Source organism: Rhinichthys klamathensis, unplaced genomic scaffold, assembly GCF_029890125.1.
Source record: "Rhinichthys klamathensis goyatoka isolate OS25496 unplaced genomic scaffold, OSU_Roscu_1.1 h1tg000140l_1, whole genome shotgun sequence".
Classification (NCBI taxonomy): domain Eukaryota; kingdom Metazoa; phylum Chordata; class Actinopteri; order Cypriniformes; family Leuciscidae; genus Rhinichthys; species Rhinichthys klamathensis.
The window spans coordinates 553446-571559 of record NW_026606675.1 but is presented as its reverse complement, the minus strand read 5'-3'; the positions used below and the strand labels follow the sequence as shown (position 1 = coordinate 571559).

General features: G+C 38.7%; 1 protein-coding gene across 1 annotated transcript in view; it reads left to right on the top strand.

The window, feature by feature from the left end:
- Positions 1–18114, top strand: part of dlgap3 (discs, large (Drosophila) homolog-associated protein 3) — a 201660-nt gene continuing 183546 nt past the window's right edge. Inside the window, exon 1 of the mRNA XM_056257590.1 lies at positions 1–217. The gene's annotated coding sequence lies outside the window, so the exon portion shown is untranslated. The remainder of the gene's footprint in view (positions 218–18114) is intronic.

The following is an 18114-nucleotide window of genomic DNA, read 5'->3' as shown; positions in this document are numbered from 1 at the left end:
ATCTCTCTGCCCCTCCTCCCGGTAAGGTGCTGCGGGGAGATCCGCGGACCAATGGAAACGCGTGGCTGGGACAGAGGGAATCCTGAGAGCTGCTGTCAGGATCTCAAACAGCGGCGAGTAACGGACCGTCCGCACGCGCACCGAACCCTCTGCCCGGAGGAATATTGAATATTTTCAGAACGGGAATGCGAGTCTGACCTGCTAACTTAAACGCAAGGTAAGCAGAATGCGGGTGCGTCTTCAATGCATTGCAATGCATGCATAGCGTGGTTTTATTGTTTTGTTCCCCCCTGCAAGTTAAAAGCTGGATATAATATGGATGCAAATATGGCTTGGAAGCTATCACAGTGGACGGTGACTTACCTATTAGGCTGATCTACCCACATTATAAGCATGCCTTTGATGTTAGGGGTAGGGGTTATGCCTCAAAGGATATTGCCCATGTTTGGAAGCATGGTTGTTCCATCCTGCATGGTAATATAGCCTACCCTACCAATGTTTTAATTTTTTAAGATGACTATAGGTCATCTTGAGGACCTGTACTGAATGAACCGGTCCACCCGGCTTCATTTCACAGGGGTTTAAATGAAAGAGACCCTTGCAGCTGTGGAACTTAACAGCACTTGGAAGTTTTGTCACGGAGCACTGGTCACGCAGACGCGTTTCGAATCAGAGCACTTTGAGGCCTGATAGGGGACCTCTGAACCTTGGAGCAACTTAAGTTAATGAATAATTGATTGCTGACTGTGAAATGATGTTCTGGACAAGGATGCGCTAAGCGGCATCACACTAACAGTTGAACCAGATTGCGGTCTGAGATGGATGATAGAGTTCCACAGATTGAACTAGACTGACAAAGCACATCATATGAAAAGACTTTAGAACTATAGGGTTGTGGTTTCATCATAAAATAGGCCGTATGCTTATGGGACCTGGACAAACATCATGGGAACAGATTCTGGGAGCAGATATTGATTAAAATATGTCTCCTTGCCCGGTTTATTGTATGAAAGATCGCAACATGGGCCGTGTAAGTGGAGAGTTAATGAACTCACTTGATAAAGGATCAGAAAAAGGCTTCTGTGATGATGACGGTGTGTTTTTCAGGGTCTTCAAGTCATGTTTTACAAATGTTCACTATGCATTTAGTGTTGAAAAAATATAGGCTAGATTCTTCTCAATGTGACTCGGCTATCGCCAGCCTATTTTCTATATCACGGGTACATAAAATGGAGTGGGGAAAATATGATAAACGTGTCACAAGATCAGTTGTATTGATCTTGCTGTTGTTTGATGTCTTGATGTTACTGGCTTGCCAGTGTGCTGTGTAGTTTCTCCATGTGCAGCTTGAGCAGAGGCAAATTGAATAAGTAGGTTAACTAACTGCTCATTGACTCAATTATATTTCGCCCTTATTTAGAAAAATGACACGTGAACCGCTGTGTTTTATTCATTTCACTCTGGCGCCATAGAGGCTTGTGCTTGGGGGGAGAAAGACAAGATATACCTAATTGTTGGGAAGGAAAAAAAGGGATCAGAGCTAATTATGCCAAGATAAATTCTTTGGTTATTTATATCCTCCAAATCCGTTTAATTCATCTCATTGTCACAAAAAGACTGAGATAATTAAATCTGTTTATGTGTTCATGATTATGTGTTTTATTTAATGTTAATGTCTGGTGGCATATTTCGCCATCATTGGCGTTACTTTGGAATCCTTCTGTTTCCCAATAGGGGTCCTATTATGCTTGTTTACATTTTCAACTTTCTTTAGTGTGTAATGTTGCTGTTTGAGCATGAAACAAAGCACAAAGTCACTCCAAAAGGAGTTAATTTCTATGTCAGCACTGTTTCTGAACTCCCTGAAACGCCTCAATTGTAGTCTTGAGTTTTATTCCTGGAACGTACAAGTCAAAATATTCCTCATTTAAATACAGTAATTACCGCCAAAGGCATATGCAAAAAAAGGGACAAGGCCTGGTTGAGTTGCGTTAGTAGCGTATTGAAACTCGCGGTTATGGTAAGGGGCGTGAGCCGCGTGACATTTCTGAAACACGCTCAGAGCGGTTGACCAATCACAACACACGGGTTCAGCTGACCAATCAGAGCACAGTGCGCTTTTCAGGAGGAGGGGCTTAATTTATTGAGACAGGAACTAAACAGAGCGTTACTGACAGACTGCGAAGGGAGGTGCTGCAATAATGTAAAACGTGAAAAATAATGTGTTTTTGAACATTCAAACATGAAAACCTATTCTAGGAGACCTCAAAACCAAAATCAAGACTTTGGGCATAATTGGTCCCCTTTTACTTTAGACAAATTAGAGCAAAAAGGTTTCGATTTGAGACTGGTGTGAAGCAAGCAAATGTCTTTGCTAGTGGACTTTTCCTCCCTCCTTAATAGACCATTGCCTTAACACTACTGCCCTGCCTATTTATAAGAGAAGCCTTTGGGGAATTACACTGCAGGCTCTCAGCATGTCCATTTTTATTTTGACCACCACTGTGAAGTTTGTAGTAGCTAAACAGACATTCCCTCATGCTCTCAAGGCACGGAACAGTTCCTACAGCTTTTTCACACACATTCATGCAAGACCCCATCTGTACTCGGATTCAGAGAGTACTTATCCCCTCTGAGATTCCTCCTTTAGTTCCTGATTCCTCTTGATTTAACTCAAGCACTCAGCGCTGTAGCCGTATCCAGACACACTGATTAGGAAGCTTCTCTCCGGCGAGGTCGTGGATTTACACGTTGGGACTCATATACGAGTAGAATGAATCATTCGAAAAGCGGCTCTGGCGTAAATGTTCAATTTCATGCTAGTGTTTGTATTTTCAAACTGTTAATTGAAATGAGAAAAATGTGCACCTTCTCTCAACCATGTGTGAATGGTGCATAAAACACGAGAGTTTTTGGGTAGGTCCATTTAATGTACTTTTAAAAAAAACTGAAATAACTGTTATGAGTTTATTTAATGTGATGCATAAAACCCCTTTCTGTCTGACACACAATAAACCACATTGAGCATCCCATAATAAAAAGGACATTTTGCTTATCATGAAAGGAGTTTACTATCTGAGTGCTTTATGAGCCATTCCTGAATATAGCAAGGAAAGTATATGTTCAGAGAATTTTCTTTGGCTTAAATAATGGTTATATGTTCAGTAAAGAATGCTCTACTTCTCAAGAACTACTATGTTAATTATATTATATTATATACAACAGTAACTTTTGTTCCTCGAATCTGATTGGCTGAGAGGTCCTTCCAGCCATGCAAGCGAGTGCCATGGCGGAGGAGCAAACCCACCATCATTTTTTACAAATACTACTGTTGTTGGATAAGTCTTTACTGTCACTTTTGATCAATTTAACACATCATTGCTGAATAAAAGTATTAATTTCTTTCAAAAAAAAAAATACTGACCCCAAACTTTCGAACGGTAGTGCACATTGTTACAAAAGAGTTATATATATTAAAAAATGTTGATCTTTTTTTAAAATGTATTCATCAAAGAATCCCGGAAAAAAGTATCACAGGTTATAAAAAATATTAAGCAGCACAACTGTTTCCAACATCGATAATAAACCAGCATATTATTATTTTTCATAACTTTTATTTAAAAGTTTAATAATATTTCACAATATTACATTTTTTTTTCAGTATTTTTGATCAAACAAATGAGCATGAGCATAAGAGACTTCTTTCAAAAAATAGTAAAGTTTCCAAATATATATACTGTATGTTCATCAAGTTTGAAATCCAGAGCATGAAAAGTTTTGGATCTGATGTGAACATTTATAGAGGGTGTTAACATTTGCAGGAATGGTGCTGCCATTTTGCCTGATGATGCGTTGCTTTTCTGTATGATTAAGACTTGTTATTCTGGGTGGTGGGAATGGCTCTGATCAGCTTTGCCAATGACTAAGTGCCATTCATAGACACATGAGGAGTTGGCAGGCATTGTTTGAGTGGTAAGTAATTATTATAATAATCACGTTGATGGTTTGTTGTAAGGATCTATCAGGAAAAGATTCCTCCAAAGAAATTGCCAAGACTTTTAAACTGAGCTCCCAAGTATGTTAAAAATAAAAGAGCCTGATTAGCTGAATTGAAAATCCATAATAGAAATGATCATTCATAAGCACATAGTCTTCAAAACCTATTTGTCTATTCCAAAAAAAGAAAGGAAAAAGCGAAGCACATATGATCTGCTATAAAAAAAAAAAAAAAAATGATGTAATATGTGGAAAGATCCCGATTTTAAGCAAGCATCGAGCGAGTCCAATACATCAGGGTACATCAACACAAGGCTAGTAGCTTAAAGACACGGTGGATAATTGGTACAAAATCTGCATGGAGAAAACAAATTACATTTTTGTCCACGTATTTTGCTATTCTCTGTGATCTGGTTCTGCATCGGCTCTTTTCGCCCCATTGACCCTAGACCCAGCTAGCAGCGGACGCTTATGAGCAAACCTAGCAGCCTTTAGCTGGTCTAACTGAAAACTGCAGTGCTCCTGATTCACAGTGCAGAGAAGCACACACATCTGAGGAAGACTGAAGCGCAAAGTGAATGGAGAACGAGAGTGTAGAAGGGTGGGGAAATATAGTGAAACATGGCTGTGCATGATTGTTGTTGCTGTTGCACAAGCTTTGCATACTCTAAACATATTAACAAATTTGCATTCACTGGATTATGGAGATTTATTATGTTCATTTGTGTGCATGCATGTGTGGGGTTTATATACCTTCTCTTTGTTTGCTCTGCAAAGGGTCTAGATTTTATAAATGGTTTTAATCATGGATCAATAGACTTATGGGATGATACGCTCATCGCTCTAATTATGTTGTTATTATGAGATCTGCCCTGCACTTATGGTCTGAACCCTTTTTTCACTTGCATCTCAGACTGCAGCTCGGAAATATGATTATTACTGTCCCAAAGGGCTCTTTGGCGTCTGTTTAATATACAGTGGGGGTTCAAAAGTCTGAGACTACTAGTGAAGATTGTTGCCTTTTAGATTCATTTATAATATGATATACATTACAAAAGATTTACATGAATATATAACCAGATGCAAAATGATAAATACAATATATCTTTTCCATGATTTTGTTCCTATCCAACCATGAAAAGCAAAATGATTTTCTGTTGATTCCCAGTTTTATATTTGTCTCATTCAGTCTCATTGTTTAAACGTAGGTATTGGTATGTAACATTTGCAGGTAGCCTACATAAATAATCACTTTAGGGTATGTTTGGGTAGATGCTGAAATGTACAATATGGACGTACCGAAAGCTTCTATATATATAAGCAGTGTATAGAAGCTTAAGATATTTATGAAACTTTAAATCATATATATTTGAAAAAAATGTCTATTCGTACGTAAATGATTTACATTTTAGATGGTGTCAATATTTGAATCTATGCAAATATAAGTAAATGTACATGTGGCAGAACCACACTTTTTATAAAACCATAGCCCCGTCCACAGTGAAATCTCATTGGTCCGAAATCCTGCTCTGCATAACTGTATATCAAACACAACATTTGTTGTGATTGTGACTTTTTTGCTTTCAGTGTGGACTTTTTTTAAACTATTACATCATTTTCATATTTAATTTAAAAAATATCCTAGATCGTCAATGTAGTCTCAGACTTTTGAACCCCACTGTAGCTTACAATGAACCATTTTCTCAAGCTTGTGGTCTAAAGCTTTATGGAGGGTCTTCACCAGATGTTTACAGGGATGATTGGAAAGATCAGAGAAAGAAAGGGAAGTGGACACAACAAAGGGAGGTTAGCTTGAGATGAAACACAAGAGTGGATTTGAAAAGGATGGATTGAGAAAGAGAAATATTGCCTCAATGACTCAGGATGAAGGAATGACATGTTGAAGTAGACGAATGAATGAATGATTGAGGAGAGCAGGGAGAGCGGGCACAAGGAGAGATGGGGAAAATGATAGAACGGAGCAGACCCAAGATGGTCCTGCTGCAGTCTAGCTCAACATTTAATTTCCGGTCTTCTCCCTTGGCCTCCCTCCTTGTTTTCTAACCAGGCCATGACAGCACCACATGCAGGCTTTGGGATGAGTTTGCACTGGGATTTAAATAGATAATGGCGGCCTAAAGGTTGTTGGCTGATGAATTATTCACTAGAACCTCCATAAATTGTTGTATGGCATACACAAACTCTCAGGTTTGCTATATGGATGTCGTGGAAGACTCCTCCATTTTGGTTGATGCTATGAAAATGGTGTTTGTTTTTTATGTCTTTGTTTTCCTAGTTGGTTCTTCAGGTGAAGAGATGTGTTGTTAATAAAGGAGTTGATCACTCTTTAGTTGCCCCAAGCATGCTGTGCCTCATACACCAATGAAAGCTCCTTGGTAATTAATACTGCCAGTTACTGACAGCCGCATGGAGACGAGGTTTTAAAGACACTAGGCTGTTTAGTAAGTGGGAATGCAGCATGAAGGCTAGTGGATTGGGGCGCTGGAATATATTATCTCCTTCATATTCCTTGAGGTTTCTGCTTTTATTCACACACACACAGTGCACTAATTGTCACTTTTTATTCCACTGATTATTTCTCAGCGTAGATTTATGTTTTAAAATATATATATATTTTTATAGAGGCACATGTAGAAGTCAAAAATGTTATTGATCAATTATTTGAATGTTGGGGCCTGTGTTATTTTAGTATTATATTATAGTATTTACTATTTATTAATATTTTTAAAGACCCCTGTGGTGAAAAACAAGACAAACTTAAGACAAACCATGTGCAAATTGTTTGAAACAGTAACAAACATGAAACCAATCCAATGTGCGGGGCTTGACTTTTCTCCACTGACTTTCTGTGATGTTCAAAGCTTTTCAGATGATGCTGGTTTTTAGGAGGCAGTGGTCTGACTCTAACATAGTAAACAGGGACATGGTTTGTGTAACATTAGCAATACATTATTAGCTGTTTGATAACGTAGTCAAGCAAAAGGCTAGTCATATCAATTACCGCTATGCGTGCGACGTTGTATAGAGCGACACATAACACGTATGATACATGGACTTGTAGACGACCCTGAATAATTCACTCTTCTTCTTCTGAATCAGTCTCTGGTTCAAACTTATATGTCTGAATTTAACCAATTTATTTAACCAATATGTTTAGTTGACCGAGTGGATCAGGTAGTCCGAGGAAGTGTGATTGAGTGGAGGTGGGGACTTATTTCCATATTCATGGACAATATTGTAACAACTTACCCTGAACTGACATGTTTCTGCCTTCATTATGTAGTTGACACTTGTCTGAATGTATGCTGGTGTGATTTTACTCAACAGCTGTGGCAAAAATATGATATTGTAATTTTACTCCGAAGGACATAATTCCCGAAAACAAATTTTTATTTGTTTATCTGAGCTTTCTGGTGTGTTGTGGTACCACAACAAGGTCTACAATATTTTTAAGAGAGATTATACGGTACTCAAATTAACACAAATTAAGGTGAAGTGTTAATACACTACACATTGCATTGGACAGATTTTTCATACATTTCTTTTGGCAGTAGACTCAAACAACATTCTGTTGTGCTCCATGTTGCACTGCTGTTCCTTCCGACAGGCTTGTCATGGAGGGGGTGCGAGATGTTGTCCATGATGGTCAAATTAATTTGGACATCATTCTGCACTCGCCCACCACCTCCAGTCTAGGTCCATCCTAATGACAGAGTCTGCCTTCCTGGTTTGTTCAGCCTGTCATCCTCCCCAGCTCTGATCTCTGTACTCAACACATAAAACAAGACTAGTAGAACACATTTTAATCAGTTTATAAACGACTGTTTTACTTTTCGTTAGTTATACGTTTGCCTTGTTTAAAAAAAAAAAATGCTTTAGATCCATATTTTTCATTGTAGGTTCATAAGACCCCTGTTGTGCTGCCCCTAATGGACTGGAGAACTTTTTTTGAGAGTGAAATGTTGCATTTTTTAACAATGTTCTTCTGATGCTGTTTTCAGTACAGTATGTACGAATTGTTATAAGGAATGTTTTCATGTTGTCAAATTCAAACTTTTGTTTGGTTTGGTAATACTTCTGCGTTGTGTTCTCCAGCCCATCATAATCTCCACACTGAATTTAGCAACATATAGGCGGCATCCGAAATCACATACTTCCCTAGATATAGTAGGCGAAAAACAGTATGTAACAAGAGTGATATGTCTGAATTCACATTACTCGTAGGTAGTGCTGGGCAGTAAACCGGTTCAAACCGAAAACCGGTTTATATTTTCGTTACGATATTGATTTTTAATAAACCGCCATACCGGTGTATTTAAAGGTGCAGTGTGTAACATTTTTGAGTATTTATTAACAGAAATGCAATATGACATCCATAACTATGTGTTCAGTGGTTAGGGTTGCCAACTTTCTGAAATCGAAATAAGGAAGGGGGGGGGGGGGGGGCTTGGGGGGTGGTGGTATGTGGTAGTGACATGCCCCCTGAAATTCATACATTTTATATCGTATTATAATGCAACTTATTAGGACTATATATTTATAGAATAGCAAAGTAGGCTTAATCAATATACAAGGCTTAACCACACATATAAAGGCTATCATGATCATTTTGCCAAAAATGAACCATGTATTTGTTTAGATTATAATACGTTTTATTTTTAACTTAAACAAATACAACATATAACATTCGAAACTCATCGGCTTAGACTGCATTTGAAGAAAAATAAACAAAACAGTTTTCTGTAGCCTTGTGCGAACTTATTCAATAGAATTACACTTCTAGAATGTTCTTTCCGGTGCAAAAAAAAAAAAAAAAAAAAATTCAGTAGTTTTTCTTATCATAGCCTACAAATGTCTTCGGAAACACATTTTACTCGATTTACTGAAGCTTGTAAAATGCATTTGCAGCTGCACAGCTTGCACATTGAGCGTCTGGCTCGCTCATAGGCTGCGCTGCGGCAACTGCACATCCAATGGCGCGGGCGCCTCTGACGTGCGACCAATGAGCCAACTCTACGTCATTACACGTCAGAGCCCGTCAAGGTGGCGCCAAGTCCCCGAATTTGCCATTATAGCAGCGGGTCTTCGTTGATTCAGCATAGTCTGTCTGACATATATATTAGAAGTTATGCGTCTGTCATGGATTTGCACTGAATTGATTCTCAAAAATACGGAACAAAGTGCGAACAGTTCAATACGGAACAAGCCTTTTATGTGTCAAATACGGAACGATTCCGTATTATACGGAACGGTTGGCAACCCTATCAGTGGTGTATAAAGAACTTACTTAATAAACCGTAATGTTTTTATTACCTTAGAATGAGGCATTTATATCTACATAGGCGCGGTAATCCCCTTCTATGAAGGTCGCCATATTGTGACGCCATGTTTCTACAGTAGCCGAACGCGAACAAACAACGCTACAAAGCGCGTTTCGTCACTACCTTGAAAGAGAAGCCGCAGGAAGCTAGAAGAAGCAAGCCATAAACACCGTGAGTAGTGACTTTTCCCTTGTCAGTGGTGTAAATATGTAGTTGGATTGTTTCATGTAACTTAGTTCTTCTCCCTCGCTGTGTTATGGCTTTGCTATGTGGGGATAAATGTGCTGGTTAAGTTCGTGAGACAGCTGATTAGTAGGCTACTCTTGTCATTGACCGTAATACAGTTACAGGAATCACCAACCCGTCGATCTTGGAAGCATTTTAAGTCGATCGAGTTTCCAAAATCAGAGAAAAAAGCCTATTGTGTGTGTAGTAAGTGTGTCTAGGGGATGCGGAGGCGCGCGCGCTGTTACAATCACGTCATTTTTGCCGCACGCACCTTTGGGCTCATGCGGACGCGTCGAGTTTAAACAAGGCTTTACGCTTTAACCAGCTCAGCCACAGTAACAGCTCATATTAGCCAGCTAAACTTTTACTACCCTGTTAGAAAAAATATATAGTTGCATAGTTTTATGTGGTTCTTCTCCCTCGCTGTATTATGGGTTTGCTATGTGGGGAGAAATGTGCTGGTTACGTTCGTGAGACAATCAGCTGATTACTATTATTATATTATGTATTAAGACCCTTGATCCTCACCTGAAACTTTATCCATGATGTGGTTTATAATGGACTGTGGTACAGAAACTTGGTTTACACTGGCTATTCTCTGCTGTCTTAGACAACGATGTTTGTCCCGTTTTAGCCACCGTAGCTTCTTCGAAAGGGAGGGGTGAGCGGTGGGCTGAGCCCTTAGTGTAAACTCGCAACCGGACCGCTAGATGTCGCTAAAAATCACACACTGGACCTTTAATTACAACGGCGGAACGAACGTTACGCTGCGCCGCGCGACACTGTTTCAGACGGACCCGCCTTTACAATGTTGCACTTCTAAGCAGCGACTGCGATGCGAGGGTAGGCCTAAACCATAGACAGTAAAAGTAAACAGCAGTGCTCTGGTGTTTCGTTACAGGGAAGATGGATGCTGCAGAACTGTAGCGTAAAACTTCAAATAATAGCCTGGGCTTTTATTTTCCCAAATCGACGAACTGCATCGGCATGTATTTGAGACAGGCGTCTATATGAGACAGGCCTTTATAATTTAGTGTTGAGATGTTGTTCTTTGAGTGTAGGCCTAGAGTCACTAATCTCTAAAAATCTCCAAATGCTCCACGTGAAACTGCGGGGAGAGAGAGCAAGACAGCGTTCGTGTTGTTTGAAGACGTTAGAGTGCGCGCGCGCGGCCGGAGCGCTCTCTCTGCTCGTGATGCACCCTGTCAAGCGCAGCAGTCATTATTCTCCAACACTCACCGATCAAAAAAAGGCTTTGGCGGGACAAAAATTTGCTTTGGCGACCGCCAAAAAGCGGACGATTTGACGGGTTTTATTATATTAAATACAACCCGAAACTGAAAAGTTCTGTATTTTGACTTCAATTGTCTTTGCATTCTGATTCCTCACTTCATTAGAATCATGACTGCCTCTTATTTGTAAACAACAGCATAATTTTCTAGGGCCATGCAAACCTATATCACTAGTGTGGAATTGTTCTACAATATTCACTAATGACAGTAAAATAGACTATCCTAAGTCAATTTACTGCAGTATTTTCTCTCTCAACCAGTAGAAAATGCTTTGAACACCTGATTATGCATAAAAAAAAACTGTCATAAACCGGAAAAACGTTTTGAAAAAAAAAAACCGTGATATACATTTTTGGTCAAACCGCCCAGCACTACTCGTAGGCACATTAAAAGTAGGCAAAATGACCTACTAATTCTACTGTGATTCTGAAGTGCACATACAGTGGACACTTTACTATCACATGAGGCCGCTGGATTGGATTTGTGAATGGCAGTGAATTAACACAACTGACACTGGTAACTCACATGGCAGTGACAACATGACAAATGTGGTATGTCCCGATTACACTCATACTACACATACTATATAGAACATACCTTTTTAGCGGTCGCAAAGTAATTAAATAAGTACCTAGTCAGAGGGGTGCGTGTTAATCAGCTCCCTAGTTCAGTATTCAGGGCACTGATTAGGGAGTCGGCCATTTTAAGGGCTGTCTCAATCGAAAAATCCTTCCAGTGCACTGGAACATTCACTCCCTAAAAAATCCCACAATGCACCCCGAAAACCAGGGAACATCAATGCCCACTATGCTCCCTTACCAGAAATTGCGTCACATTTCTGAAGCAGGAAAAAATAAAACGCATGAGCCAACTCAATAAATATAATGACATGCGATAGCAGATTTGAAAAGACAAACCGTTTTCTTTATTATATGTCATCATAAACACTCACATTGCTTGACAGGTAGTGAACACATCTAGTTAGCGTTTATAAATAATATTCGGCTTAAATGTTGTAAGGACAGGCCTATGTAACAGATCAAGAACATGAAGATAACCCTATTGTGCCCCTAGTGGTTTGGAGCACTTCTTTTGTGATTAACTTGACATGCAGTATATATATATATACCTAACTTTTTAATAATATTTTTTTATACAATTTTGATAAAAGCAAACTTTTGTTTGCTTTGCACTCTCTGGCCCAGCATAGTCCCCACACTAGATTTAGCATCACATAACCTTGTTTTTATATACTCTGAGACTAAGACTACGGGACTATGAAGCTTTGAAACCAGAAATTAAATGTCACCACATTTATCCAGAACAGCCAACAAGACTTTCCTTTCAGCAACCTGTCAGGGATGTGATTTTTCACAATTTACTCCTGCCTCAGACACTTTAGCTGCCAGGCATCTTAACGGACAAAGCTGGGGACAGCTTTAACTTTTTTTCCCCTCTTCAATATGGCAGTTGTCAAGATGTTGGACCTACCATTAAACTAGAGAGATGAATGCAGTCAGATAGCAGCCATTCTTTCTACTCTGAGTGAAGTTTAGTATAAGACTCAAGTCTACTTGTTTTACTCGTTGAACTGATTTTAATGCTTGTACGAACAACACTTACTCAACCCTCTCATTTACACTCGTTATATTCTTAATTGGCATCGATGGTTTCATGAAAAACCTGGAAACCTTTTTATTGCTTAAAAGGTTCTTTAAAGTGGAGAAATGTTCTTTAGATTATTAAAAATGTTCTTTACACTAAGAAAACAATCTTTCACTGAAAGTTTCTTTGGAGAACCCACAATGGTTCTTTCAATGGCATTGCTTTGAAAACCCCTTTTTGGAACCTTTGTTTTTTAAGAGTGAACATGGAAACTTGCATTAGTACAACAACACTGAGACAGATGTATACCATAACCATGATTATGTTTATTACCTCCTGCCTCTGCGCTGCTGAGAATGCTGAGGTCATATTAAAAGACGCCCCCATTGATAACTAGCACCCAGAGCCGTGTGGTCTGAAAACACAATAACCTGAAAACCACCGTGACCTTCTCCCTGGGGCAAGGGGCCTGTCAATCCCAATATGGGTTGCGGCAGCTCTGTTTACCAGCCAGCTGATTGAAGCTGAGGTCCTACATGAATAGCCAATGATGGAACTAATGGGACCTCACCTTCAGGAAGGTTGCACACAGAAGCTAATTCAACCTGTCAAGAAGGCAAATAAGAAAGATAAGGTGTGTGCTTTGGAAACAGAAAGAGAGGGGAAAGTTTGCCAGTTCGTTGGTCATTTTCAATTGGTAAAAAACAAGATTCATGGAGCCCGTCCAACCACTCAAAGCTGTTTTCCTAGTTCAGATGGAGAAGCAAAAACTGATAGAAGGTTTGCTTTGCTTTTCTATCTACCCCTGCCAGACTTTTTAAGAAAGGGCCCCTGGGGCTACTTTCTTGTTGTTTTGTTCGCTGTGGGGCTTTTCTGTCAAGCAGTTGAGAGTGAGAGTGATGAGAGGGATATTAGGAGTGTGCGTATGTGAGTGTGTGTTTGATTGCTGTTTGATTAGGATAGATTCTGAGTCACAGTGGGACAGCTTTACACAGGAGTGGTCGTTCGGCAACTGAACACCAGTACAGTCTGTGATTTCAAGTGATCTAACTGGAACAGTTCTGATGAGCACTCAGTTGTGATGATCTCCCCATCTTATAATCACACACATTTTTCCTCACAGTCTCACACTCCACATGATTGCAAGGGATCCGTGTCCTTCACATTTGTGACATTCTCTGGTGGGTATTGTTGCTGTTGTTGTTCCATACGAATGCTTTAGACACTGAAGAACGCTGTTACTGACTCTTTTCAGCTTTATTCATTTTCCCCCTTCACTCACACATACTTATGGGTGCCTGTTTCTTCCTGAGAAAGTTTAAAGGGTCCTATTATGCTTTTTTACATTTTCAACTTTCTTTAGTGCGTAATGTTGCTGTTTGAGCATGAAAAAGGTCTGCAAAGTCACTCCAATGGGAGTTATTATCTATATTAGTGCACACTGTTTTTGAATTCCCTGAAACGCCTCCATTGTAGTCTTGAGTTTTCTTCTGGGAACTTACACATCACAATAATTCTCGCCTATAAGGCATATGGAAAATAAAGGTTGCAAGGCCTGTAGATTTCTGAAACATCTGAACCAGCTGACCAAACAGAGCACATTACGCGTTTCGAAAGGTTGAAGAGATCGGAACTAAACAGAGTGTTACTGACAGCCTGGGAAGAGAGGTGCTGCAATAATGTAAAATATGTGAAAAAAAATGTGTTTTTGAACATTCAAACATGAAAACTTATTCTTGTAGACCCCAAAAACAAAATCAAAACTTTGAAAAATGGAAAAATAGGTCCCCTGTAAAATAAAATACACAATTATGAGATATAAAGTCACATTGTGAGATATATATTTTCAACTTAAGCTTGGAAATTGGCTCTCATATACACTGAAACACTCTCATATCAGCTTGAACATACCCTATATTCCCAAGCATAAAGGTAATCTGAAATGTGTCATGTTTTAGCACACTGCTTCTGTTAGGGACAAACTGTACTTTAATGAGTTCAAAGTTATATAACAACAACTAGCCTACATAAGAAAAGTGTTCATTTTGATTTTACAAAACACTTCAAACGTTGTGGTTTAAAATATAGGTCTAAACTTAAAAACTGAATCTGACCTGATTTAATCTTTACATCACATTCACTTTATGAGAACGGCCACTTTTATTTTTTATTTCTATTTTTAAAGGGGCTAAGGCAGGTTAAGTGATGTGTTTAAGGGAGCAGCAGTTTCACCTGCAGAACTAGGTCAAAAGTCTGCTGCCGTGACCTTCATGTGTGTCTCAGAGCAAAGCTTTTACATTCTTTTTAAAAGCAAGGACAGTTTTTACTGAGATTTTGTTCCAACAGAAACTGCAGGGGTGAGTACCAAATGAAAACCCTGGAGCAGATAATTGTTTGTCAAAGGAGATGAGAAAAAATAAATAAACTAACAAATCAGGATATTAGAATGATTTCTGAAGGATCATGTCATGTGACACTGAAGACTGGAGTAATGATGCTGAAAATGTAGCTTTGCCATCACAGGAATAAATAACTTTTTTAAATGTATTAAAATAGAAAACCGTTATTTTAACCTTTTGAGTGTGTGTGTGTTTGTGAGACTCTAATTCTAATAAGAGTTAGTTGACACATAGTTGCAAATTAATTAGAGTTAGTTGACTTGTACCTACAAAGCGTAGTGTATAAAAGGCAAAGTTACTTGTTCTAGTTGTTGTAGTATACTAAACTTCTATACCAAACTTCATTTAGAAGTATACGTATATAGTTGCAGTTACTTGTTATATCCAAAGTTACATGTTAGAATGTCTAAAGTGATTGAAATAAAGTGTAACATTAGATTATTAATAATGTTAAAGGTACAATATGTAAGAATTTTGTATCAAAATATCCAAAAACCACTTGCACACTTGTGTTATATATTTCTTTCAATTGTGTATTATCTTCCATTATCCTAAATGTTTCCAAGAATTTGTAAATTCAGAGAAATTCACAATTTTAAAAAGTGACCGTCTCTGTTCACTTGTCGCCTGTCAATAACGCATCCGCGTTATCCCTGGTTTCCGCTCGTACTGCCATAGTAACCATGGTGACAGACGTGGACAACTGCGTAGTGCGTAACACACTGTGCGTGTCTGCGGCACACTGTTGTTGTTTCGTTCAAACATTATGGACCATGGCAAGCAGACTTTGGGACAAAAGGAGATATAAAACGAGGGTCAATATCAGCGTGGCGTTTTCGAGATGCCGAGAGCTCCGCGTCCGCGACTAACTTGGACTTGACAGAGCGTCACGAGTCACGACTTGACTGGGACGCCGCTCTTGCATGTACTTTGTTAGACAGTTGAGCAAATGTGCATAAAACAAATCAATGTTATATAACTCAACATAATGAAATGTTAGAATATGATCACTATGTTATTCTAATGTTGATCTAGCTTACTGCTAGTCTCATATAGCAAACAAACTAACACATAGAATAACATTATAACTTTCAACACACTCAAATGCTGTTTAGTGTGATAGTGTAAAGTTAGACCAAATGAAACAGCGCTGCGTTACTTCACAAGTTTAATTCGTCAAATAAACTGATCTGTGTGAGTAGTAATTCAGCACTTGCGTGTAATTCGGTAGAATTAAATGTCCTCATTCCTTTATATCCGCGAGACTCGTGTGTGGCGCTGATATCTGTCTCTTATTAGCAATCGCACCCTTCTTCATACCACAGTCATGTTAAAAAACATAAATGCTTTCACTCATCCATAAACATTATTAGATCCATCAGCATGACAGCAAGTTCCATCATTCCGCTTATCACTCCGTCATCATCAACCTACGCCATTGTTATTGTAAGAGGTTAGCGACCCCTAGCGGCGAAAAAAAAAGTATATATTGTAGCTTTAATATAAACACAAAATATTATTTATTTGACAAATTCATTATAAATAAATACCTAAAATGTCAAAATATATTCATATACAGTATGATGTTTGCCTTTAACTAGGACCCCATGTAAATCAATTTTTACTGTGGACTAAAAACACAAATACAATGAGGGGATTTTGGCTGCACATTTCATAAGTTCGCCGAATGCCACTGTCCTTGAGTATTACAGCACCTTAAGGAAACTGTGCCACAGCAGTCAACAACAATCATGGCTCCTGCACACTTCCTCCCAGCAGTGGTGCGCTGCAGGTACACACTGCTTCTGGGGGAGTGACTCCATGAAGCATGGCAAGACGCTGGTCCAGGGGAGCAGATCCGTTTCGAGAAGGCAGAGTTAGCTTTGGAGCACAACGAAGTAGGCAAGCTGGCCGAAACCAGGCAGCAAACCACCCCTCCTTTTCCCATGCTCCTCTGTGACCGTGAATTACATTGACTAGCTGTATCACCCCGGGCATTGGGACTCAGTACATTAGCTGTAGTGCACAAGCAGGAACCCTGCCCCCATGACTCGGCCTAATGGAATATATTTGTCCATGCATGTACGTGTAGATCTACGCCAGCTTCAAGGACTGAACACACTTATACACAGACGGAAACTTGAATGTATACTTACTGGTTCACTTGATACTTTCTTTACTAGGGGTTGAAAATGTATTTCACTAGGGGTGAAATGCATTGCTGCAATTGCTCTGGCAGAGAATTTAATTAAGTTTTAGCAATCAGTTGCATTTACTATAATTATAACTGTGTTATGCATACTTTTTTTTTTACTAAAAATACTTTTTTTTGTCTTGTAGGCTATATTATATTTATATAATATAAAATTGAGTGTCTGTGTGCATATATATATGTATATTTCAAAACATCAAAAAAGGGCATGACTCAAAACAAAGGGAGCAATATGCTATATATCAAACGTATTAATAAAATTATGAGCACGTTTCAGCATGATGCATCAGGTAATTAAGCAAAAATTTGTAACTGAAGCAAATTGCCCGGGCAAAATTGCATTGCTATTATTCACATGCAAGTTTCCATGGAAACAACATCCTCCCACACTGCCTACATATTAACATAGTTATAATTCTGAACATTAACTTAATTAATTGTCATTATTATATATAAGTAGTCTCATTGTGCACACCAGCTTACATTAATATGCCCATTATATGCTTCTATTTCATCCATTTCACTTTTACTCATTCTGTTTGGACCAGTGAATCGCACATATACAGGTCCACTGTCTGTAATATTGTATATTGTGATTGTTTTGAAATTAATTTATGTATTTTGTAAAACGCCTTAAAGGGATAGTTCACCCAAAAATGAAAATTCTGTCATCATTTACTCACCCTCAAGTTGTTCCAAACCTGTATAAATGTATTTCTTCTGATGAACACACACACACACACACACAAAGATATTTTTAAGAATGTCGGTAACCATATGGAGGTTATTGATGCCCATAAACTGTTTGGTATCTTCTTTTGTGTTCAGTAAAGTAATTAATACCGGTTTGGAACAAATTGAGGGTGCATGAGCAAATTATGATTTTTTGGTAAACCATCCCTTTGAGCATTTAAATAAAACAGGAAAGTAAAACTAAAATGTTATTTTTTTTACTCTTTATGGCATGCTTATATTAAACACATCAATGCATGCAGTGCACAAGGCAACATTGCCTTGGCCATTCATTAAATAAAATAGTT